Below are 25,897 nucleotides of genomic sequence, written 5' to 3'. Positions count from 1 at the left end.
ATCAGTAATAGACAATAAATAAAACAGCATTTTGGAATTAACATGAAATAATAACAATAATAATAATAATAATAATAATAATAATAATAATAGTAACTCAAAAAACACCACTAGAAATAAAACAAAGGCAAAATTTTGACCAAGAAAAGAATCACCAGGTAAGAAGGAAGTGATTGTGTTTCTGTACAAATTAGTGCTGTAGATGTAAAAGCTTCATATTACTGAAGACCTGGCTTTAGAAGAAAAAAGTGTTGTCTGGCTTTTCTCATTCCAAGACTGACACTCCCGTGGCAAATGCTCTGATGAGATTTCCTGTGGAGGTGGGTGGAGAGGGAGTAAGGTAAACAATCAAAGGATGAAGTGTTATTCCACAGAACACAGCTGGACATTGCGAGCTAAGGAAAGCTGACAAGCATTGGATCATATAAATTGTATCCCAGAGATCTGCAGGAAGCCACAAGGGAAAACAAAAAGCTTTAGAAGGAGTCTTTTTTACATAATGTTTTGCATGGAGGAGGAAGAATTAAGTAATGGAGCCAAGTATAATTAATTGAGATTATGGTAAAAGTTCTAGTAGAAGGTTGAAAAAGCAGCTCCACATGGAGAGGGAGGAACAAGTGCCAGGGTAAAGAGGTTACCTCAAACTTACTTGTGTTTCTTAGCCCTTAAGGTGAGTGAGGCATTCATGTCTTGTGTTTCTTGAGCAACAATGGCCTGCAGTAGAGACTGCAGTTAAAAATAAAAAGCTGCCATTACCTAAATGACTGTCCCTGCTGAAGTTGTGCATTTCAGTTCTTTGGTCAGCAACACATAGATAGGCACTGAGCAGGCAGGGGCACAGAAGCAGCGCATCCGTGATGGTGACAGTGAGAAGCAGTTGCAACATCAACCTTCAGGTGCTGCTCTGTCTGGAAAAATCTAGAACGAGGTTTGCAGGAGATGCTGAGGTAGACCAACATGGTGCAGTGGACTAAGCTGGAGGAAAAGACAGACTCCCCTCTTTTGGCAAGCCCGTGCATCATGTCAAGATGTCAGATATCAGCCTGGAGAAGGCTATAGGAAGACTTTCTAGCAGTCTTCCAGAACCTATAGAGGTCTAAAAATAAGTTAGTGATGCACTTTTTGCAAGGACATGAAGTGATAGGAGAAGGGATGATGGTTTCACACAGAAAGAGGGTAGTTTTATATTAGATTAGGAATAAATTCTTAACTGTGAAGATGCTAAGGCAGTGGAACAGGTTGCTCAGAGAAGCTGTGGATGCCCCATGCCTGGAAATGTTCAAGGCTGGGCTGGATAGGATTTGGATCAACCTGGTCTAGGGGAAGCTGTCCCTGCCCATGGCAGGGGGTTGAAACTAAATGATCTGTAAGGTGCCTTCCAAAACGACCCATTCTATGATTCTGTATCTTGGGTTCTAAGACACATGGGGTGAAGAACAGGGTTTTGACAGAAGAGGACAATTTTTGCAAGCTGGCAAAGAGGACAGAATTAAGAATATCCTTAAGGACACCATCAGGGTCTGCAATGATGTTGAGAGGCAGCCAAGCCCTCATTGAGATGAGACAGAGATGCCTGGGGAATAATACACTGTTGATGACACCAATATTCCTAGAGTCCAATACAGGAATTGTCTTTTGCAATTTACATGGGGAAAGCATGCTCAACATTTGGCATAAATTGAGTCCTCAAGGAATTATTGGTCTGGTCCCCACATGTCCTCTGGCTGCCCCCAGCATGACGTGCAGCAAATCTGACAGAGCAACGGAGACAAATGTTGGTGACTGTGAGGATAAATACCCTCTGCCACGTGTGGACACTGCAAGACTTCCCAGACAATGCAGCCCAGCCCAGACCCAGCTGATTTAAGAATTTATTCATCATTCATTCTCTGACTGAAATAATTTTGTGAGCTAAAAAAAGGACTTACTTTTAAAACACAGCAATTACATTTGTTTGAGAGAGGTTTTGTATTTTCCCATTTCTTCCTTATTTTTAGCTAAATGTGCATCTGGTTGTCTGAGCAATGTCCAAATCTCCTCTAATGAAACTCACTTAGTGCAGGTCACAAGACAGATTTCAGCACTGTCGTAATCAGAATTCAAGCTAAGTACATGCTGAAGGGCAGCCAGCACAGAAATTGTCTTAATATTTTCATTTTAAATTTAATTAAGAGTGCATAGACCTTACTTTATCAGAACAGCTACTATTTTCTCCTGAGAAAACCTATATACATTATTTTTGTAAGGTTAGAGATCTTTTTTGTTCAGCTCTAGGAAGGTAAGTGAAAACAGTTGGACTGAAACAAAAGAAAACATCTACAGGATCTTGGAAAACTCTGGTGTTTATGCCTCTGGGCTCCCATCTTCTAACACATACATGTGCCTTGTCAATCATAGTGGATTGAATGCCAGATTTTACAGGGGAAGACCAGTTTTGGACAAGAAAATTTTAGGTTTAAATACCTAAAATTTTCACAAAGGGCAGAACAAGCAATAAGCACTCCTAAATGATCTGCTTAACTGATACACTGCCTGCTGTTCTTAAAATCCAGATGCTTTATTCTAATTGTCCACAGAATAGCAAAAAGCACTCAGCAGCCATCCATTCTTCTCAGGCCAGAAGCAGTAAATTCCCATCTCCCTGCAAATATCATTTTTCATCTTGTTTATTAAAGTCTGCCAAGTTCCCAAAGAATTAAGGTCTTACTCAGCTTTGCCCTGATTGTAAACAGATAGGGAAGAACACGGGCAGAAAGGAGTTCATATCTGTTTGCATCAGAAGTTTTTGTGTGGGTCCAGAATACCAAGAGGCTCCTTCACTCATCCATCCAATCACTTGGGTCTGAAAGATGGACTCTGTCCATGTTGCAAAGGCAGAGAAGGGGAATTTTTTAGCACTGACCATCTCTACTGACTTGCTTCCACTAGTGTGATAGTGGAATAAATTTCTTTGTTGAGTAAATTCAATGAATCTAAGTAATTAGCAGAGATTCTAAAAATACTTTGGGCTATATAGTTCATACACATTCACACACATATATGCACATATATAGATATATATAAATGTATGTGTGTATATATATATATAGATATATGTAAATGTATATATGTGTGCATATATATATATATATGTCAATGTGTGTGTGTGTGTGTGTGTGTGTGTGTGTGTGTGTGTGTGTGTGTGTGTATATATATCTATATCTCAGAATGTCATTTGGATTTTGAATTTTTGAGGAAAAATTGTTAAGCAGCCATCAACTGCCTGGAGCCACAGAAGAGTGAGTTACAGTAATAATAGATTGTTCTCCATTATGTTAAAACTCCTCTTAAACTGTATCTTACCAGATACCATGGCAGATCATTAGGGGACTTCTTATCTGTGAAATCTCCCTTCACACATAGCAGCCTGACAGAAACAGAATAGTAATTTTGTTGGTTCTTCCAACTCCTTCTGTCATTTTAGACTGTATTTATCAAAAGGGAACAGTGTTTCTGCCAAAGGTAATATTAACATAAGTTAACATGAATTCCTGCAATTAAACCTCCCTGAGAAACAGGGTTTTCTTCAGTCATTTAAATCCAAAACACAGACATCTGAAAGCAAATCTGACTGCAAAGAAAGGTGACAAACCACTTGGTTTCCATTCTCTGAAGAGGGAAAACAGCATTAAATAATTATGAAATGGGTCCAGCCCGAGAAAATGAAAAAAGAAAACAAATCCTTAAATACTTACTCAGTGATGATACACTGAAGGGAGAGAGGGTTTTCTGTCTGGTGAGGGCAAGGGCAGGTTGCTCATGGATCTGCAGGTGAGGCTAAGGCTCTCCAACACAGAGCCAACCTACACCAGCTTCCCTGAACATATATTCTTTATTTGGGAAGAAGCCAATTGAGATCCCATCGCCCAGCCAAGACAGTTGTTTTCACTTGTATTAAAATCAAATTATAAAATAAAGTCCCATCCAAAACCACAACACTCTCCTGGTTTTGTGTTACAACCAGATGAAGCCTTCACTCAGCTTTACGTGGTTTCCACACAAAAATATAAATTATACACAGGCTTGGCAATAGGAAGAACATATTCCCCATTCTGGGTTAAAAGTGAATGAAATCTGCATGTTTATGAGCTTCTTTATAAAGCTTTTCCATAGCTGTATCTGTTTTAGAAATAGAACCAGTCAAATTAGTTGTAGAGTAATATCCATTACAAAAGTGGTTCTTCTGTATTTTTCCACCAGTTCATCTTCTTTTCTTCTTCTTTTATCATAAAAATTGACTATTTGTTTGGAAGACTTTTGTCAATATCTTGTTTGAGCAGTTGTACAGTAAAATCTCAAACTCTTTCCAAGTGGCCAAGGTGCTTATTCATTACTTTGCATGTCAGTAACTACAAAATCAGAGAGTATTGTCTCCCCTCTATGAGTGGCAACAGAAGTACCAGAAGCTAAAGGACACTAGGCTATAAACATTTTTCTGGGGTTACTGTCTGGATTAATTATTCATGGAAAAATCCACAAAACTTTCAGGCCTTTTAAATCTTTTAAACTATACAAAGCAGTTTTTTAGTATTCACAAATACAAATACTTTTTAAAGCCAGTCTTGGTATCATTATTTGGAAGATACTAATCTATTCTTTCTACTAGCAAATTAATCCTACACATAGTTGTGTTTACTCCTTAAGCCTTAGAAAATATTGCATAGTATCCTCTGATAGTTACAGTATTACAAAAGTTCTTTTAAAGTTTTTATTACACTCCTTCAAACTGTAACTGCAAATAGAGAAAATGAGGGAACAGGGGGATAGTGCTTTTTACACAAAAATAGCAGGAATAGGGGAATAGTAAGAGATTCAGTAAGCTGACCTAGAAATCAAGAAACTGCTCTGCATTCAAGTGGAATAATGTGGAATAAACCTGCTACACAGAGCTGAGGTTTGAGGTGAGGCCCTTGGCATTGCATCAGCCTTGAGTTCACCCATTTCTCTCTCTTGAAGGACAAGCAAGGTGGAGAAAACAGCTCCTACTCCAAGGGGACCAGCCCAAAGGCCACGTGGATGCCTCCAGATCTCACAGTGACTGCCAGAGCTAGGATCTTCCTGCTCAGCTCAGATGAGACAGCAGACCTTGAGATCCCTTGATTGCAGGCCATCTGAGAAATGTATCAGTGCCAAGGAGAGAAACCAGCATTTACTGAGAATATGTAGAGACCCAAGTGAAAGAGCATCTTCCTAGAGCTGGCACAACCCAGCCCTACAGCCAACATTTTCCTTTCATTACAAGGATTAGGTGTAAATTGGTCTCCAGGTTCAAAGGTCAAAGGACTTGCCCAAATGAAACAACAGAGGAAGGACATTCCAAGTGACCCAAAATGCCTTGCTCACTCACAAGTCACAAGCAATGAGACAGGGAAGGGATTAAACCTAAAAAAAAAACAAAAAAAAAGCCACAGCTATTTATTTAACAACCCAGGTTGTCACGCTGCAAATTCAACAGGTGCAGATTAGTGGAGTGCTCATAGGCCTCTATGCACAGGGTTGATTAAATGCTCAAGAAATAAATTATGACTGAGAGAAGTACCATAATCTTCCAGGGCAGCAACAGCTGTGCAAATGACATTTATGTAACATCCTCCCGACACAACTATTTGATGGGAAAGTTAAAACATTCCCATATGTATCTTTTTTCCCAAAAAAAGCTTCTCCAAGGTCTAAGCTCCTACACAAGAGTTTGATAACCTCAAAGGCCAGCACAACAGGTCTGTGAAATAAACAGAGAGAGGAATTTCTCTCTGGGTCATATTCTATCCATAGTGTTGTCTCTGGAATCTGCTACAAGAGAAAATCTCCACCAGAGAGAGGTCAATGCTCAGGAACACCAAGGAAAGTGGCTCCTGGCATGAACAGCTCCCATCAGTAAAGCATTGTGAATGCTCCCGTGGTGAGATGAAGGATCACCCAGCCAGCAGAGTAGCAATGGCCATAAATGAGACAAGAACCAAGTCAGAGAAAAGGGCTTGGAGAGAACCAGCTCAAGCCAGAGGTGGGTGCAAAGGACACCCACCAGTGGGTAGTATTGTTGTGGAGTGCACACAGAGGGCACCTGTGCAGTTGTTCATAATGGGCTATGACTAGTTATTTTCATTCACTAGCACGTTTGGAACATATTTCTCAAACCATACCTTCATGAATGGTAACGAGGCCCCAGGGTATTTACCACACCACTTACCTGTTATTAGAGCATGCTACTAATGTGTCTGTGGGAAGCTGAATATTAGCTGAGGGGCTGGAATAAAAGGGCTTTTAAATGCTAAGAAAAATTAATTATATAAAAGCACAAAACAGTGATGAATCAATCAAAGACCAGCACACTAACAGAGACAAGACAGGCAGGTCAGCTGCAGCTGGCATCCACCCTTCAAACATTGTCTGGATCTAGTGATCAGAATTAAACTCCCTCTCCCTAGGGTCCTCTCTGTCTGAGTCCTCCCTCTCACAAGATGCAATGGCATGGCCAGACATGCTGTGCTGCCATGGCTTAAGAGATTACAGTCCCAGCATGTCCCTGGCCTCTTGCCCCCACCTTTCCCTCTCACTACATTTGATGCCAGTTACTATCCTTCTATAACCCCCAGTGAAAACTGTGCTTGTGTCCAGGTTTGTGTCTAGGACTTTTTAGTGCATTTTGCTTGTTCAGATCTTTCAAAAGGACATTTTGGCAGCCTGAGTCTTGGGAAAACTACATCAGCAGGATTTAGGAGGGGGTGAGGAGGACTGGTCATCAGGGTAGTGGGCTAAGCACTTCTACACCAGCTGAACTATGGCCAGATCAGCCTGGTGGACTGTGTATGAAAACAGGGAAACTCGAGTTACAGCATCAGCCAAGGGAGGTGCCATTGCACTTTTTTTCAAGATTTAGGCCAAATTCTGCCCAACCAGAGGCATGGATCATTTTTCTGTTACTGTATTGGACAACCCAGAATGTCAAACTTCTTCCATTCCTCCCAACAAAAGAAATGTGGGGAGGTTTGAGTGGACCTACAAGCAGTGAGATATCTTGCACAGAAATCCAGGTGAGGAGGCAGTTTTAAGGTGTGGTATACACAGGTGGTACTTGTGACATGGAGACTGTGCAGTACAGAAGAGGATCTCCTCTATAGCCACAAATGTCCTTCACTGATGAGATCACCCCCAGAGGATCCCATGCAAGAAGCACATGTCAAAGTCAGTGCTGGCAGAGCTGCTGCTACACAAGGCTTGGTAGCCCTTGAGCTACAGCTGAATGCTTTGAGACACACTCTTCTATTCCACTCCAGCACTTGAAAAATAAATCCAGAAGCAGAACCAGCTATGAGCAGAGGGCATACAACATCAGAAATTGTTTTTTGGGATCTACAATACTGATCCTGGAGGAGAGGAAACTGTCTGTGCCAGCCTGCTGGAAGGACTAATATCATCCAGAAATCATGACAAATGTCCTGGAAGAACCCAAGCAGAACATGAACCTTCTGCAATGCACCACATGCCCAGGACTGCTGCAGGGAGCTCAGCACTGTACACAGATTTCTGTGTGCATTTGCATATCATACAATCCATAGAGGGTCCTGAAGAGGTTCTATTTTGCATGGTGAAAGCATCAAACATGTTTCCACTTCATGTTAAAGAGGACTTGATGTTTCATTTGAAGAATGGTACCTTTAGTGACTAAAATGTTACGACTTTTTATCCAATCACACACACACCCTCAAATGCTGGCTCTACGAACAATTGGTGATTTGATTCAAAACTCAAAATGTCAAAATGAAAAAATCCCTCAGATTATCAGCAACTTTGGTTTTATCTGATGAAATTCATAGGAAGTGTCTTTTCTTGCATTTTAAAGCTAGGAGGAAACATGACACTGAGGGATCTGGAACCATAAGGGCTAAAAGACTCAGATCCCCTCTTGAGAAAATGTGTGAAAAATTCCATCATCAATCTTGAAAACAATGCTGGTAAATTTGTCTTCTCTGTGCCAAAGGAAATTAATTTGAAATGAACAGCTTAAAAATGTAGTTGAGCACTCTCACTTTCCTTGCCAGAGTTTCGATCCCTCGCAGCAGTTACAGCTTCAGTACTTGACTCAGCTCAGGAGGTAAAATATTTCCTGGAGAGCAGAGATAGAATAAATGACTAATAGTAGGAAGAAGTGGGAAAAAGGTTGGTAGGTCTGCAGGTTCATGCAAGGGCCCTGTTCCTCAAGTAGCAGCTGTGATTTGGGAGGTTTTTGTCCTGCACCTTTCCTTCTCTGCTCTTCAGTCATACCAAGGGCCAGAAAAGCTATTTCTGTGGCCTTGCAGCCATGTGACAATTGCAAGAGAAAAAGCAACCTCTTAAAGCATTACTGACAAGCTATTTCAGCTATTAACTCTGATTTTTTTTTTCAATGGTACTAATCTGGTTACTATATAACATCCCTATTTCAAAGTAAACCAAGGAAAAGGAAAATACATCCATGCACATCCATGAATTATTATTTTGCTTGACGAGCAGGCAATATGTAGGTGTTTGCTCAAAACAGCCCCAGGAGATTCTGAATCCTTTTCTAAGAAAGGAATCAGTTACTGCAATTAAAGACAACAGCCTAAGACCCTCAAAAAGACAGAAAGTATATCTCATGGGCAGAAAGGAATCCAAATTTGCCATAGAAATGATTTACTGTGAATTTTTGGCTCAGCTCTGTAATGCAGATGAGCATGCAGTCGAGCAGTCACCTTCCATATGCCTGAAATCGTGTGATGTTGGTCCTTGTCAGTACAATGCAATAATCACTGACTTGCAGGTTGCCCAAGTACTTTCCACAGTTGCAAAGAACAGACGTTGCACCATTCACTCTGGCTATGAAAGACAGAAATAATTGGTCTTTGTGCTAATATACTTCTATGACTTCTATTGCCCCATCATCTCAACACTCTCTCGTATCCCTACCATGAAATAGGAACAATAACCCATTAACACAGCAAAACAGGCTGTATTGCCCAAAAATGCATTAGGAGAGGACAGGAAAACATGGGAAACTTCTCCTTGGCCAGTTCAATTGCTAATGTCTATTAGTCCTTGCAGCATTCAATTTTCCTCCAAAGAGCATGACCGAATTAGGCTGTTAAAATAAAACAGTAAAAAGTAATTAGACTGTTCTACAGGGCTCAGCTTAACTAGATTTTTTTTAATATTTTGGTTTCTTTATTTTTCTTGTGAAAAACATACTGTAAATCACCACCTGTGAGAGACAGTTTTCTAAAATCATTGAATTGCTTTCAAGAGTTTGCTTTGTTTAAAACTTAACTAAAATAAACAATCACACAACTGTGAGTTACAAGACTGATACAGATCACCATTAATGAGAAAAATAACCCTTATTTTAAAAGAAATAGCTTCAATCAGTTCTATTCCCTAAAAATTCTAGATGATCACTTTGGTTTTGCATTGCCTATGTAAACCTCCTCCCATATGAGCAGGACCATCAAGAAAGCTTGGTCTGCTTCTGTAGGTCCCCCAGAGTAAGCAAGATGGTTGTCTCCTAACACATTGCAAATTTCTAGCCACAATCCCCATATTTGTTTGTTTAGGTTGTATGGATCTACAGTGGGTGAGTCTCAGGAAGCCTTCTGTTTTAAGTGTATAAAGACAAATCAATTTCCCATGTTTAGCAGCTGTACTACCAACATGGCATGGCAGTCCAGTTATCAGTTGTATCATTGTGTTAGCCACAAAACTTTAAAATATGTCTTGTGTGAAATCACCCCAGTAAAGGAAATGTCAGTCTAAGTATCAGAAGTGTATTAAATGCCTAAAGCCATTTTTTTACTCACACACTCCAGCATTACCAAGTGTTTATATGCCAGCCTACAGCTATAAATACAGCTCTGACCATAACCAAAATGAGACTTCTTTTCCCCAGAGTGAGACTGCACACACCTGCCACTTGCCTCCCTGGGTAATGGGACAAAGTTTGGAGGCAGTCCTGCAGGGCACAGATCACTGTCCTGCCCAAAATCTTTACTGATGCTTACGAAATTGGAGGCTGGAGCTACAGGCTCAACCCTAGGTGAAGGCAGCAGAGAAGGTGCTGCTCACAAAATTGCAGAATATTTGAGATAGGAAGGGATGTTTTGGAGACTGTTCAGTCCAAGCCCCTGCACAAAGCAGGGGCCATCAGGAGCAGGATGCTAGGGGGCAAGTACAGCTGGATTTTTAATATCTCCATGGACTTCATGCTGGTGCTCACAATGCTCTTACCCCTGCAGTTCAGTCAGTTTTCAGTCCACCTCCCTGTCTATTTATCTGCTCTATATTTCATCAATCTGCCCTATGAGGATGCTACAGAACAGAGTGTCAAAAGCCTTATGGTTTCTCCTCATCCACAAAACTCATAATTTCTTTCTAGAAGGCTCTTGGTTTGGTCTGGCAAAACTCCCTTTTCTTTAACCTATACAGACTGTTCTCAATCACCTTCTTGAACTTAATGTGTTACCTTCTCAAGGTAAGGCTTTGCAGACTGCAGTTCTCAAATCCGACTTCTTGCTCATCTGAAGTGACACTGAGTGACAGGAGTGACAATGGGTGAAAGAAATACAGAAAGTTAACTGAGACAGCATGACCACCTAAGGCAACTATCCGGTTTTGCTCATCACCAAGGTTTGCTGCTGACCTTTCTCATTACTGTAAAAATAAGACCTGTCCCAGATAAGCAAGGTAAAGTATATTCCTGCTTTTTCTTTTCCTTTTTTTTCCCCTGTCCTGGACACAGTTGTGCACTGATGTCTGCTTAGGACACCTACAACTCATTTATCTGCTGATTATCCCTCCTGGAGATATATAGGTACTTAAAGTTCCTGATGAAGATCAGGACCTGTGAATGCAAGACTCCTTCCAGCTCTCTGAGGAAGATCTCAACTAGTTTTACCTCATCAGGTGGTCTGTAGCAGAAATCTGCAACAACAACAACAGCACCTTCTAATCCTGACCCACAAGGTCTCAGTTTATGGCTTATCACTCACACCAAGGCAAAGCTCGACGTGTTCCCAATGCTCTCCCTCATACAGGGCAGATCCCTCTCCTTACCTCCTTCCTATGGAGCCTGTAGCCAACCTTTAGAGCCCTCCAGTTGTTGGAAATATCTCACCATGATCCTAAAGAGGTTGTGGTCCTGCTATTGCACACAGACCTCTAATTCCTTCTGTTTGCTGTGCTGCACTGTTGGAGTGCCAGCACTTTGGAGAGGTGTCCAGTCATAATGATTTCCCAGAAAAGGCATTAGAACTTTCCCAGTTTTTGACCAGGTTGTTGAAGACTCCAGTGTGTTGACTCCAGTCAGTTTTGCATGAGTTCATCAGAGCCCATTTCCCCTGTAGCAGCCAAGCTGATGAAGTTCCCCAAGTGATGAATCTGCCCAGAAGGGCTGAGAAATGAAGAGGATTTGTTTTCCTGCCCTGTACCCTTTACTAAGCACTAGTCCAAGGTCAGAATAGATGTAAAATTTTGCCACTTCAAAGAAAAAGTTTCACCTGAAGAATTGTATCTTTCTGCACACTCCAGTTTTACCAAGGGGACATGATCCTACTGAGTAACTTCACACTTCATATACCCTAACATCTCTCCCCATCTGCAAAGCAGGTTCATTTCCCCCTGTTACTTATGTGACCTATGAACATCCTCTTGTTTGGTATTACCAGTATTTCAGTATATCCTGTTTACACAGAGGGGGAGGTGTTCACACAGTCCTGATGTGATCCTTCAGAGGGACAACATACTCCAAAAGTGTTCATAAAACGAGGTGAAATTTATTTCAGAAGGGGAATGCTGAGTGGACATCCACAGAAACTCATTGGCCACCTTGGGACTAAGCCAGTCATACTCTAATCTGCTCACAAAACATAATTAGCCATGAGGCTTAAATCTATTCTTGTTTATATTCTAGAAGACACTGTTGTTCAGGAATAAATATAATATGTAAATAAAAAACAGATTGTGAGCTTTAGATTTTCAGTATCAGATAAAACCATAAAACTTAGCTTATCACTAGATTCCATGCATTCCAGTAATGCTAAATATCAGACTACAATGACCCGAGAACAAAAAATTAGTGAACAAATCCCACATATTTCAATGAGATTTTCATACCTTCTAGCTCCTTTGAAATAGAAAAAGTACAAGGCTTTATATGTATTTATACAATGCCACCTAGTGTTGTATTCATCAACACTTTTTAATCCAGAGATCACACAGTATTTTTTTTAAATCAGTGTTTGCTGGCACATTATCACAAAAATGCTTTTCAAATACTGAAAACCAGCAGTCAGATTACATGGCCAGAGTTCATTCTTTATCTCCAGTTTTTCCTTTGTTGTTCTTTACAGTGCATGCAGGAATGTGACTTAATTCTTACTATTCCTAATTTGCAGCTACTTTATAAGCCCTGATGTCACACACCACAGAAAAAAAAAAAAATTTAGAAAAAGAAATTTATAGCACTCCTCTACCTAGACCAACTTTGTAGGAACTGGAGAAAATCAAGCACTTTGAGGGACTATGTCCTTTCACCTTAAAACCAATATATAAGAAAGGCCTGGTGAATTACAGCCCCAAAGTTTGTCTTTCTCTCTGGTGACTGTCTCCACTATTCTGCAGTAGAGAAGCAGACAGTGTCTACCTCCCACTAGTAAAGTAAGCAAAATTTCTGGAGAAGGGGAAAAGTGGAAGCCAGTGAATTCTGGCATCATGGTGAAGGCTTCTGTCTCACCTAAGGGGTTAGAGTTGCAAAATGGACTCACCACCATCAAAGAGGAAGGGGAAACAGATGTGACTACAGGCAAAAAGCCTGGCCCTGCACACAGTATTCCAGGTGAGATAATCCCCTCCTTTGCCCAGCTATGATGCTGTGCCTGATGCCCCCCAGGACACGCTTGGCTCTCCTGGCTGTCAGCTGTTCACCTTGCCATCAACCAGGACTCCCAGGTCTCTTTTTTTGGGACTGCTTCCCAACCTCCCATTTGCCTGTACATACACCAAGGGCTGCCCCATCCCAAGTGCAGAATCTGGCTCTTTCCCTGTGTTCTGGTGTGAGTGACAGGGGTTTGGGCTCTATGACCATGGGACACTGCCTGCAGAGTAGCATCTGCTTGGAAGATGCTTGCTAAGCAGACAGAAGTAATTTTCATCGTGACAGCTGATCTCATAAGGAGAACTTTAAATACAGGAAAATGAAGAGAAGAGTAAGTAGTAGCCTTGTGAAAGAGAGATGGACAGAATCACTGAGCAAAGGGCATGAGGAGTGATGTCATGGAAGGGACCACAAAGTCAGCAAAATGAGGCTTAAGCGGGATCTCCAGTGTGTGAGCAAGGAAATGCCTGCAAGGCACCATTATGGAGAAATCTTCCAAACCATCTCCAGAAACTCAAGGATCTGGGGAACCTCTCTGAAGTGCCTGTCCAGTCGTGCTGTAACGTGTGGCACACACAGAAACACAAGAAGTACTGCCTGAGCATCAGGAGACACTTCATTCATGTGAGGGAGCACCAGCACCGGTTGCCTAGAGTGCTTGTGGTCTCAATCCTCTGAAGTATTCCAAAGCCATCCAGACATGGACCTGGACAACTGGCTCAAGGTAGCCCTGTGTGAGCAGGGGGGCTGGATGAGAGAACCTCCAGAGGTCCCTGCCAACTCTATCCATTCTGTGACTCTTGAAATAGAGACAGAGTCCCTTGATCAGACTTCCACACTGCGCAATTCCAAGGTTCTGTATAGGAAAGAAGACTATTGACTCCAAAACCATTATATTTTGAAAGAGGGGATCCAAGATCTTGCTGCCAACAAGCTCACTGTTTAGGCCTGTACACTTAATATTTTGGAACAGATTTGGAAGGCAAGGATAATTAAAGTCAAGACCTAAAAGTTGGAGTTCTCTCAGGAGATAATGGACTTCTTACATAAGTATAATGCAGAGCAACTACTCTGTCTCTTTTTAAACAAATATTGGATACAGTGCTTCATGTCCTAAAATAGGGTCTCCTAAAAGAGGAATCACCAGGCTAACAAAAGGTTGTTAGTGTTGTTTCTCAATATTCAGTTGGGCCACCAAGCCAGTTTAATGCTTTTATTTCACTGTTGCCCTATATCCCATTAAATTCAGGATTGCCATTTCTTTAAAAGACCACAGGCTTCATTCTTTTTCTGCAAGGCCTCAGGACTTGCCAGGCTTTGTTCAAACGTGTCTTGGCTTGCCTTAAGTTTTGCTTTAGCTTGCTCAGCTCTAACAGCAGTTTTTCTAGAGACCATGGCCATTATTGCCCCATTTGTTTTCGTTGTTATAATAATGTGGTAAAACCGTATTTTTTTTATATAGACAATACTTATTCTGCACTAAATGAAACATTTATGACCCCGAGATAATGATACATTGTATGAGGAAAGCAGGGCTGATATGATGGCAGAGGCCTTGAGAATGGGGACATGGGATGCAGTGCAAGCAGGCAGGGGGTGAGAGGGACATGAATAAGCACTGGAGATGCCCCCAAGGCTATGAACAGCCCAAACGGGCTCTTAAGGACGTGCACACTTGTAGCTGAGCAAAACAGCTCCGGGGGCAACAAGAAGACCAAAGAAGTTGCACTGGAGTCTCATTGATTCCTGGAATTCTCACCACCCATCCTGGGCATTGATGCTAAGCCTAGGCTTAACTTGAAAGAGCACTAATGGAACTCAAAGCTTGAAGTAAACAGGACTTAGGCTGAAGTTAAAGTAGCTGTCTGGACTGAATGGGTTGTTTATATAAAAGTATTACAGCTCTGTGAAGCTGAGCAAAGTTTTCCAGTTTCCTCATGATGAAGTAAATTACAAATACAAGGAGAATCACATTCTAAAAATATATGTATATTTGTGAGCACCAACTTATAAATACTTTCTTATTTACTCAGATAATGATCTGTCTTCAATGTTACACTGTTTGCTATATACCTATTCAAAATTTTATGGTCTTAATCTAAATGCTTATAGTTTTAAAATCACATGCTTAAAATATTAGTGACAAGGGCAAACTAGTATCTTAGAGAAACGTTGTCTCAAACCAGCTTTTTTTTTTTTCCCTGAGGATTTATTGTTCTCTATAATTTGGGGTTTTCTTCTTTGGAAAATGGGCTGTTCTCTCCCCCACCTGTACAGCCATGCAACTTCACTAATCTGAATCATGCTTTTGCACCAGGCACTGCCCCACTGAAATGCTGCTAAAGCCAGTATTTATAGGTGTGAATTGCATAGAAATGAGGCGAGAATCTGATTGATTTCACTAGCTCTGATCTACTGAAAACTGGACAAAAATCCAGGGCTGCCGTTTTCTAAGCCTTCATGTCAAGATAACCAGCATCAAGTGGTCTCCTGTGCTCAGACAGAGAATATTCAACTCAAAAATTCCCGATTTTTACCTGCTGAGAGCTGGGTCCAGAAGCACTAATGTCCTGTGACGACAAAAGAGACCACAGATCCATTAGACTGATTCATTGTTGGTTGTCTTAGCTCTAAATTCATAGAATCATAGAATAGTTTGGATGAGAAGGAACCTTTTAAAGGGATCATCTAGTCCAGTTCTCTCTGCAGGGAGCAGGCACATCTTCAAAAAGACGAGATTGCTCAAAACTCTATCCAACCTGACATTGAACACTTGTAGGGACATGGCGCCCACAGCTTCTCTGGTCAACATGTTCCAGTGTTTCATCACTCTCATAAGAAAAAATTAGTTCATATAAGTATTCTAAATCATCTCTCCATCAGTTTAAATCCATTACCCTTTCTCCTACCACAACAGGCCCTGCTAAAATGTTACTCTCTATCTTTCTTATAGGTTCCCTTCAAGTACTGAAAGTCCTCAAATTCAGCTCTTATAGGGTTGGAATGGGTGGTGGGTTGGGGTGGGAATTGGGCAGTATGACAGCCTTTGGGGCTTTTTACCATGTGGGTGTTAATTATGCAGTACTTACCTATGAGTTCTTCCTGGTAATCCTCTTCTCCTCAATAGAAGACATCTTGCTCTTCTGCCATTCTGGATTATGTAATTTCAGTGCACCAATCAGCAGTGGGTGACAGTGATCAACAAAACAGACAATTCATCTCTCACAGTCCATGGATGAACTCTCTGTAGCCAACCAAGCAGAGAAAAGTAGACGAATTCTGTCCAGGGCATATTAAAAACAGGTCAACCCTAATTAACTGTGTTTGGCTTTGACCCCACTATTACTTGAACTCCCAATCTCAAAAAATCTATTTCAACCTGCATCAAGTAAAGGAAGCTACAGCATGGAAAAGTCTAACCAGAAACAGAGCAGAACATTTATTGCCCCTGGCAAAACCTCATGTCCATCCAGTGACCAGATCTGGGTGGGGAGCAGGGCCAGACGAGCTCCCACAGTCCCTTCAGAAGTCCCTTCACTCTGCGATGCCCTGACAGCAGAACCTTCTTCTGTTGTACAACTGCAGATTGAAGGATCAACTTGATCCAAAACCCACATGTTTACAGTTAAAATGTTCTTTTTTCCATTTAAAACAATCCGAGACAGGACGTGATGGACACTGAGTGAAAGAGGGAACAACAGAAAGACATTGAACAGCTTTGCCCAATGTCATAGAATAAACTGAAAGCAGAAATGGAAAGAAAACACTGTGTACAAGTCTGAATAAAGAAGGAAATGGGAGGTTTGAATCACTAAATCAAGGAAGATCAAGGAACATGACTGCTGAGGAGGGAAGGTTTCCAGAAATAGCATGCTGCATGCAACAGTTATTCCCTAATGCTGCCTTCCAGGCACGTGTACAAAATCCCCTCAAAATCCCCATTTCCCCTGAGACAAGGACTGTGCCCTCGTGACTAATGGTGGCTTTAAGACCTCAACACGCATTGCAGAACTCACAGACAGCCCTGGCTGAGGGGAAAACCCACCTGACTGCTCACCAAGCCAAAAGGGGGGAGAGGGGCCCACTTGTTGCTAATTTGAGTGAATTTGTCTGCTGTCTGCTTAAGCCAGGATACTCCAGAGAGCTGATCTGGGGACCACCTTCACCTCAGCAACAGAGCAGGGGCTATTCCTGCTCTCTGTGGCTCCTCTTCCAGCAGCTGCATTTCCATAGCATCCAAGAGCCCCAGCAGCCTGTTCAAAGATACTCGTGCCCACCACAGCCCTGGGGGAGCCCAGTGCCTCCCAGCAGCAAACAGCAACACAGGGCTCTAAGACAACATAGTGCACTAGGAGTGCCTCAAATCTACTGGGGCATGCCTGCATCACTGGCTTCCCACGTCTCCATGGGCAGATGTGAAGATGTTCCCATGTGAAGATGTTTGGTGTTGCTGCTTGCCCAGGAATCTGTAATAAATATCTCATTTAACCTGATTTAAATAAAAACCACCAAAAACGGTAATTACCGAAAAACTTTTCCATTTCCAAACTTTGCCACTTCTGTGACAAAAAAGAAAAAAAGGTGCAAGATGATGTCTTTTTAAAAAAATGTTTTCAGCAAAAATAATGAAAGGAGAGCTGGAGCTCTTCCAAAGAAGAGGAGACAGGAACTGTCAGGAAGCCTCGTGCAGATTCCCATGTTCCTGTGACTCAGAGGACTGCTGTCCCAATGATCTGAGAAGGTGTTCTCCTCAGCTGTCATCCATGACCCTCTCACCTGCTACAGTGCAAGAACATTTATTCCATAAACCTTTACAGAGAGAAATGTGTCAAACACGTCAGAACAAAACCAATGCATCAAACAGCAGCACCCACGCAGGAAAACACATCAGTTCTGCAAGTGGAAGGTGTTCTGCTTTCTGACAGAGCATAGCATTTCTCAGATGCTGCAGGGTGTAACTTGGGTTTCTCCTGGTTAACATCTCAAGGAGGAGAGCAAGGATGCCTGGAACAGGCTAAAATAGACAAGTCAGCTCAGCTGCTCTTCCAGCCCATGTGCTCCTGGCCTGGGCTGCCGTGACCTGGCACTCAGGTCTTCTCAGAATAGATGCTACTGACAGCAACTGGCACACAGTATCCCAGCTCACATTCCCACCAAGAAATAAAGGGAAACAAGAAATAATATCTTTCCAATTCTTTCCAGGCCATATTGACTTTTTATTCAGAGATTTTTTAAAAAGTTGCACCACAGGGTTTGGTTTGTTTAAGTGTTAGAACTGCTGAACATTTGTCCACATTGATTGGCACTTAAATAAATACAATTTACTTCTATTTCTCCCCTCTCTGTTACCAGCAGGCTTACTCATGTCTGGCCTGTCTGGTCTTGCTCTTCAAACACAGAGAGTAAAGACATGCTGTATTTCTATTTCATTTCTGCCAGTTATTTCTTGCTTCTTTTCCTTCCTCCTTTACTACAGTTAGATGAACGCAATCCAGGGTGTGCCCAGGTGGCCAAGAAGGCCAATGGCACCCTGGCCTGGATCAGCAATGGTGTGGCCAGCAGGAGCAGGCAGGGATTGTCCCCCTGTACTGGGCACTGCTGAGGCCACAGCTCCAATCCTGTGTTCAGTTCTGGGCCCCTCCCTGCAAGAAAAACATTGAGGGGCTGGAGCGTGTCCAGAGAAGGGAATGGAGCTGGGGAAGGGTCTGGAGCATAAAACTGATGAGGAACAGCTGAGGAAACTGACGTGTTAATCCTGGAGAAAAGGAGGGTCAGGGGAACCGTCTCACTTTCTTCAACTACCTGAAAGGAGGATGTAGCCAGGTGGGGTTGGCTTCTTCTCCCAAGTGACAAATGAGAGGGATATTAGGAAAAATATGTCCCCTGAAAATATTGTCATACATTGTAACAGGCTGACCAGAAAAGCGGGGAAGTTACCATCCCCAGAAATGTTCAAAATCATGAGGATATGGCACTTGTGGATATGGTTTAGTGGTGAATTTGGTGGTCGTGGATTGATGGCTGGATTTGATGATCTTAGAAGCCCTTTCGAACCTAAACAATTCAATGATTCAGTGTTATCATAAAGAATCTTATAAGCATTTCCAACTATGCATAATGGTTCGTGGTTTTTCATTGCTTGGTTCTTGACTTGAGATCTTCTTGGGGAGCCTGATGTTTATGCTGGTAGGAATCAGCACAGGTTGCTCCATCAGTGTGATAAAAGGTGACCCTTGGATTTGTAGGAACCTGTAAAGGAAACCTTCCAGAGGTTTGGGGTGGGAGGCTTGTATCTTGCTTGTTTTTTTCTTTACTGTAAGTTCAGCTCTATGAATACCTTTTGCTCATCAGCTGCCTAATTTTGAAGGAGCTGTAGGCAGCAAAAGACTCTTTCCATTGACTTCTCCCACCTCAGCTCCAGGTGTGTTCTTGGAGGATGCAGACAGTTCTTCAGGATAGATGTAACAATTGATGCTCCTGGAAAAAAGTTGCAAAAGATCTTCTGCCCTCTGAGTCCTCTGCCACCATGGTGTCCCCACTGGGCTCTGTGCACTGCTCACCAAGCTGGGGCACTTTGGGCCAGCTGCATCCCTGCAGGGATGGACCAGACACCAGCTTATCCAGAATGCAGGAGAGGCAGCTCTGGGAATCTTGGACTCGGCGTTATGATGAAGGAAGGGAAGGTCATCTTGTACCAAAACCTCACAAATGAAGTGCAGCATAGCAGACACAGACGTCAGAAAAATGTCTTGGGTGCTTTTGTTCTCATATGAACTCCAGCTCAGGGGTGCATCCCACAAAACCAGAAACTCCTCTCCTCCAGGGATAACTATACCTTTGGATCAGTGCTTCCCTGCCATGGGCAAGCCAGGGCTTATCAACCCAAGGCATGGTGTTTTCCATCTGTGGGTCCAGGGAGACAAAGCGTGGCACTCACTGCACATGAAAAATGCCCCAAAATCAAATCCACCTGCACCCCAGTAACTTCTGGTGGGAAACCCTCTGGTGAGAGCCTCTATCCTGCCCCCAACAGCACTCACTGACAAACTGCATCCAGGCAAGCCACCTGAAAATGAGCATAGGCATCAAATGAGATCTGTTTTCTGCTGTGTTATCAACAGCTGAAAATCATGAAGTTTTTATGGTCATCACAGAGTGGGAGTGAAGACTTCTGAAGTGACTTGTGCCCACAACTCATGCACCTGATGGAATCCAGCTCCTGCTGGAGTGAAGTCTTTGCAGCTGCATCAAGCAAAGCTGCATCCAGAGAAAACCCTATTTCAGACACCCCAAAAATTAGTAAAAATATGGCCCCAGGGAATTCAAATACTTCAATAGGACAGAACTTCATGCAAAAAAATCTGTTTGCAGAGGAGGGACAAGAAACCATGTATTGATGGAAGAAATTAGTTTGACCACCATATATTTGTTAGATATAATTTATCTCAATAGTTTTATTTGTTATGGTACATTTGTAATAGAATTACTATTAACAGAAAAAGATTGACATCAACCCTCAGCAACAGAATTTTATAAAGCATTTATAGGAGAGCAATACAAACTTCATCTCTATTAAAATGTTTCCTTTGTATTCTCCTTTGATTAAAAAAGAAAATCAAATGTCTATTCTCACTGTAGCATCAAATGAAACACATGAAACAAAACTAAGCAGAGTCCCAAACCTTTTGTACCCTGTGCTGTGTTCCTCTGCACATGTGTGTGTGTTCCTGTGGGTGTATTTTTATATCTGCCTAAGTCATCTCATGGCACCAGGGCAATTAGGGATGTGAGGGATTCCTGGGTGCTGAGTTTTGGAAACATGTTTATTGATAGGGAGGTATTTCTCGCCTTGGCATCTGAGCACAGCAAGGACTCCTCATCTTCCATGGGGGAAGCCCAAGCAGGAACCAGGGCTGGATCTGAGTGTTCATGACAGTCACGTAGGCAAGGGTTGTGTGGCTGGAGAGTACAAGCAGCTGTGTCTGTAAGAAGAAACAATATTTTCTTCAGTTCTTTCAAGCCTCTAAAAGGAGATGAGAGCAGAGGACAAACCCCTTGGCATGGTGCAGGCATGTTGCAGGTTTGATGGGCAAACTGAAACAGACAAGTGATTTACTCTAAAAAAGGGGCAATTTCTCAGACACAGGAATGGCAGGAGAGTAGGAACCTGCTTACTGATCTGCTGAGGTCCCCTGATCTGATCAAAAGGTGCCATATCCATACGCTGATGTCCCATCACTCCTACTGCAGCAGAGCTGCTTGGTTTCACACTCACTGCCTACCCCTTAAAACCAATTCACTTCTTCACTCACAGTGTCAGAGATTATTAGATAAACTAAAATTAAACCAGATGAGCAGCATTTCATCTGCTTCATGTGCCCCTGCACAAGGAGGAACTTCAGCCAGTTCAAAAGAGACATTAGAAATGTCATATACCTACAAACAACATACAGTTGGACTCCTCTCCTCTCCTCTCCTCTCCTCTCCTCTCCTCTCCTCTCCTCTCCTCTCCTCTCCTCTCCTCTCCTCTCCTCTCCTCTCCTCTCCTCTCCTCTCCTCTCCTCTCCTCTCCTCTCCTCTCCTCTCCTCTCCTCTCCTCTCCTCTCCTCTCCTCTCCTCTCCTCTCCTCTCCTCTCCTCTCCTCTCCTCTCCTCTCCTCTCCTCTCCTCTCCTCTCCTCTCCTCTCCTCTCCTCTCCTCTCCTCACACTTTTTATGGCCTCATGGTTTTGTTGGCATAAATTGTACTGTCTTCCCTGTGGAGTTTGGCACAGATACACAGAGCTGTTCAGAAATTTCGTATGTTTCAGGAGGGGCTGCTTTTCCTCACATGGTAGTTACTTGTTTTTCTCCTTCATTTCTTGACTTCAAAGGCAAAATAAGGTATTTTGTTTAAAGAAGCAGTAAAAGGATGTTGATGAGAGCAGAGTGCATCCTCTCAGCAAGGTTTTCCCCCTGGAACATGGAAGTGCTCCTTCTGTGCTGTAGGATGCACCTGTACCGTCAGTAGCAGCCCTAGGAAAGCCTTGTCTGGCCAAGGAGGGAGGACAGAGATGTTCCTCCTGCTGCCAGGCCCCCAGCACAGCAGTCCCTGGGGATGGACCTGCCTGGGACACGCTGGCTGCTCTGCCCTGAGCCCTGGGAGCAGCGCGACCACACTCAGCCAGGCCCTGCTGGCAAAACACCTGTAAGTCTCTGCGCTTCCTGGTGGATTCACTGGGATTTCCAGCGAATGGACAAAAGGGGGAGCGAGAGGAAACAGGCACATCCATCTCTGGTTTCCTCTCCTGCAGTAAATTTTGGAGGTTAAAGCTACGAAATGCACATCGCCCTGTCTGACCCCGGCCCTTGGCAAAGCAGCGCCGCTCCCTCCCACCAAGATTGCCCGCAGGAGAAATGTGTTTATGGGCAGTACTGGTTCAGGCAGCTAATTTGCAGCCACGATAATGAATCGGAGACCTCTTTGCCTGATTTCTGCCTCGCTGTCAGGCGCTCGGCTGTCTGGGCAGAGTCCCTGGTAAGTAATTTCCCTGCATATCTGCTCAGGCCAATAGGAAACTCCATGAGTCACTTTCCTCCCTTTTAACAGCAGTAAGCGACAACTGGGAATCAGAAATTTCCTGTGAAAACAAAGGCACAAAGCCTTGCCTTGACAAGTCTAAATCACAATGAAATCTTTGCCGGCCCTCCAGCTAAGGCTGCTGTCCCTCTCCCCCCACTGCTCTGCTCTGTGCAGCAGCAGCAGCCCCTGGGCAGTGCTGGAGGTGTGGGAAGCTCTGTCCCTCCCCACAGAATCATGTCATTAAGGTTGGGAGAGACCACCAGGATCATTGAGTCCCACAGTTATCCCAGCACTGCCAGGTCCACAACTTCACCATGTCCCTAAGCAACACCAACACACTTCTTGAACACTTCCAGGGCAGTGATTCATTCCACTGCTTTCTTCAGCAGCCTGTTCCAATGCTTGACGACCCTTTCTGTGAAGAAATTTTTACTAATGTTCCAATCAATACCTTCCCTTAATACAGCTTGAGGCCTTTTCTTTTTGTTCTAGTGCTTTTTACCTGTGAGAAGAGACTGACTCGAACCTGGCTACAGCCTCCTTTTGGGCAATTGTGGAAAGTCCCCTTGACCCTCCTTTTCTCCAGGCTAAACACCCCCAGCTCCCTCAGCTGCTCCTCACAGCACTTGTGCTCCAGACCCTTCCCCAGCTCCGTTCCCTTCTCTGGACACGCTCCAGCCCCTCCATGTCTTTCTTGCAGGGAGGGGCCCAGAACTGAACACAGGATTGGAGCTGTGGCCTCAGCAGTGCCCAGTACAGGGGGACAATCCCTGCCCTGCTCCTGCTGGCCACACCATTGCTGATCCAGGCCAGGGTGCCATTGGCCTTCTTGGCCACCTGGGCACACCCTGGATCATGTTCAGCTGCTGTTGACCAGCACTCCCAGATCCTTTTCCAATGGGCAGCTTTCCAGCCATGCATTAATGCTGCCTGCATCCATACCTCTAAACTGAGGGGTGCCAGGGGATGTTGCTGGGAGAGAAAACGTGAGCTCTCAGGGCTCATTTGTTTGTAAGCTCATTGACAACATTTGTTGGCCAGGACCAACCAGTACACAGCCAGCAGGTCTTGGGACATTTCCAGGAGTTTACATGGGCCAGATTTCATTCCCTCTGGTCAACGTTTGCCCCAGGGGACTGGCCCTGGAAAAGGGGCCCTTGCATCCCTGTTGTTATGTGGGAGGCAGAAGGCTTCCCACCATTATCACAGCTCACGAACTCCATGGAGAAGCGGCAGCACGGAAGGTCCTTGGAGGTTTTCACATCTGAAAGGAGCACAGTACTGTCAAACTAAACTGAATCTCAGGTGGATTTTGAGAATAATGACTTGAGGCTGAACCTCCAAAAGTGGAGACTGATACTCCTAAGTCACTTAGGAATGTAGTCTGTGCTCTCAACTACTGCAGGAAGGAGCATACAGGAGGGGAGCATAAAGTGCTTTTATTGTCAAGTCTTGGGCAACATTGCCCAGTCAGCAAGAAAAGGATCACTCCTTATCAAACAGAAAACTCTTTAGAATGAAGAACTCAAAGAAAGATTTGTTCCAAGGATCTGAGATAATGTCTGAAAACATGGCCTCAGGCCCCCCAGGTTCCCAGGAAAATCACTTTGCACTGCTACACACACTGTTTTATTTGGACTCACTCTCATCTCTGTGAGAATATTCTCCTCCCACTCCAATTTATTACTCAAAATAATGTAAAACTAACTCATGGAATCAAAAATTAATCCCATGCTGAGTGGTATTATGATTGCTGGAGCAAGCAGTAATTCCTGCCCAGCATCCTTGTCTGTGTACAGATCAAAGCCAGCATTAAATCCAAACACATCCTCAGCTAAGAAGGGCAGCCTCACTACTGCTCTTCCCAGCTGAGCAAAAAGGCTGAGCTCGCCCTGTTCGATTACCTCTGGAGTTTACATGCCCTGGAGCTGAGATGCAGATAATCTTCAACAGCTGTAGGTGACTGTGGGGTTGAATGAGGACCATGTGGCTGAAGGGGGACAGACAGGTGAGCAGAAACTCCAGCTGAGGTGAGCAAGACTTCAGCATTCAGATTCCCACGGGAGCACAGTGTAGGCTGCTATCCAGGCTCCCTCTCTTTCCCAGAGACACATGAAGCCTGAAGTCATGCTCACAGACAGCTGACCATCAGAGACTGCACAGAGCTGAGTTCCCAGGCAGGCTAGCACGTGAAGGGCACAATTAGAGAGGAGGTTTCCATCAGAGCAGCTTTGTTCTGTGTTGCACAAGGTGGAGAGCTGCTGGGCACAGCTCTGATGGCAGCAGCCCGTCTGGCTCAGTCCCCTTTGCTGGGACTGCTCTAATCCACCCAGTCCCTGTTGACTCCAGTAGTGACTTGGGAAACAAGCTCCAAAGCATCAGAGGAAACCTGCGGTGGTGAGTGGCCTTGGGCTTAACAATCCCCAGCTTGTTCTTGTGGCCACTGGTTTCCTACCTGGATTCAGCAGGCTATGCTTGGGCAGCTGAAGCTGGTCCCATACAGAAAAATCCATATGACAAGTGATGTCTTTTGATCCTTGTAAGCCTGTGAGCACAAAGTAGACTATCAGAGCACACACCAACTTTTTCACTTCCTGACATCCCCTGCATGAGTGGCACTGCTTTGCTTTGGGATCCACAGCAGTTTGTTCTTCACTGACAGCGAGAGCCAGAGCACCTGACTGAACAGGACACCTCTTGATCTCTAGGACTCCTCCTTGCTGTCCTTGTGATCTTGCAGAGGATTAAGCTGTACTGTTATAGAAACCAACTGGATTTCTTCATCACCCCTGGTACATGATCTGGGAAATCAAGGCCATGTGCCTTCAGAGATGATTTTTGTCCAAGTGACTGCTCCTCATTGGACACTACCCACAGCTCCTCTGGGTGAACATAATGCACAGATAATACTGTCTCAAACCCACATGGCAATGGGTTAAGAACTGCACCACATGAGCCAATGTCTTCTTTGAGCCTTTGGGTATAGTTAGAGCTGACATGTTGGTGACCTTTTCAACTCGTTGTAAATGGTCACAGGAAAGGAGTTTCCCAGTTGAGTTACATGTCATGGTGAGGGGGAAAGTTTCTTTTATTTTTCATTTGTTTTACAGCCAATAGACAAAGAGCAAACCAACATTTCTGGGTTCTTTAGAACTAGGATTTTTATGTTTGTATCAATGCAGTGCAATCAGCAGCACTTTAAGGTGGGACTCAACACTAGATCTGTTCATTCCAGCCCAATATTGCCCATTGCAAGTTTTTACTGCCTGTAATGGGAAAGCAGACTTTCATTCTAAAATACTAGGAAAATACAGAAAAAAACCCTTGCCTTTGTTCCTGACCCTGTGTGATCAGATCTTCTGTAAACTTCAAGCAGGCCTGGGAACAGGCTCATCAGCTCCTGCTCCAACAGCCACAG

Source organism: Sturnus vulgaris, chromosome 2, assembly GCF_052056855.1.
Source record: "Sturnus vulgaris isolate bStuVul1 chromosome 2, bStuVul1.hap1, whole genome shotgun sequence".
NCBI classification, from domain to species: Eukaryota; Metazoa; Chordata; class Aves; order Passeriformes; family Sturnidae; genus Sturnus; species Sturnus vulgaris.
The sequence above is the reverse complement of the archived record's forward strand: the minus strand, read 5'-3'. Positions refer to the sequence as shown.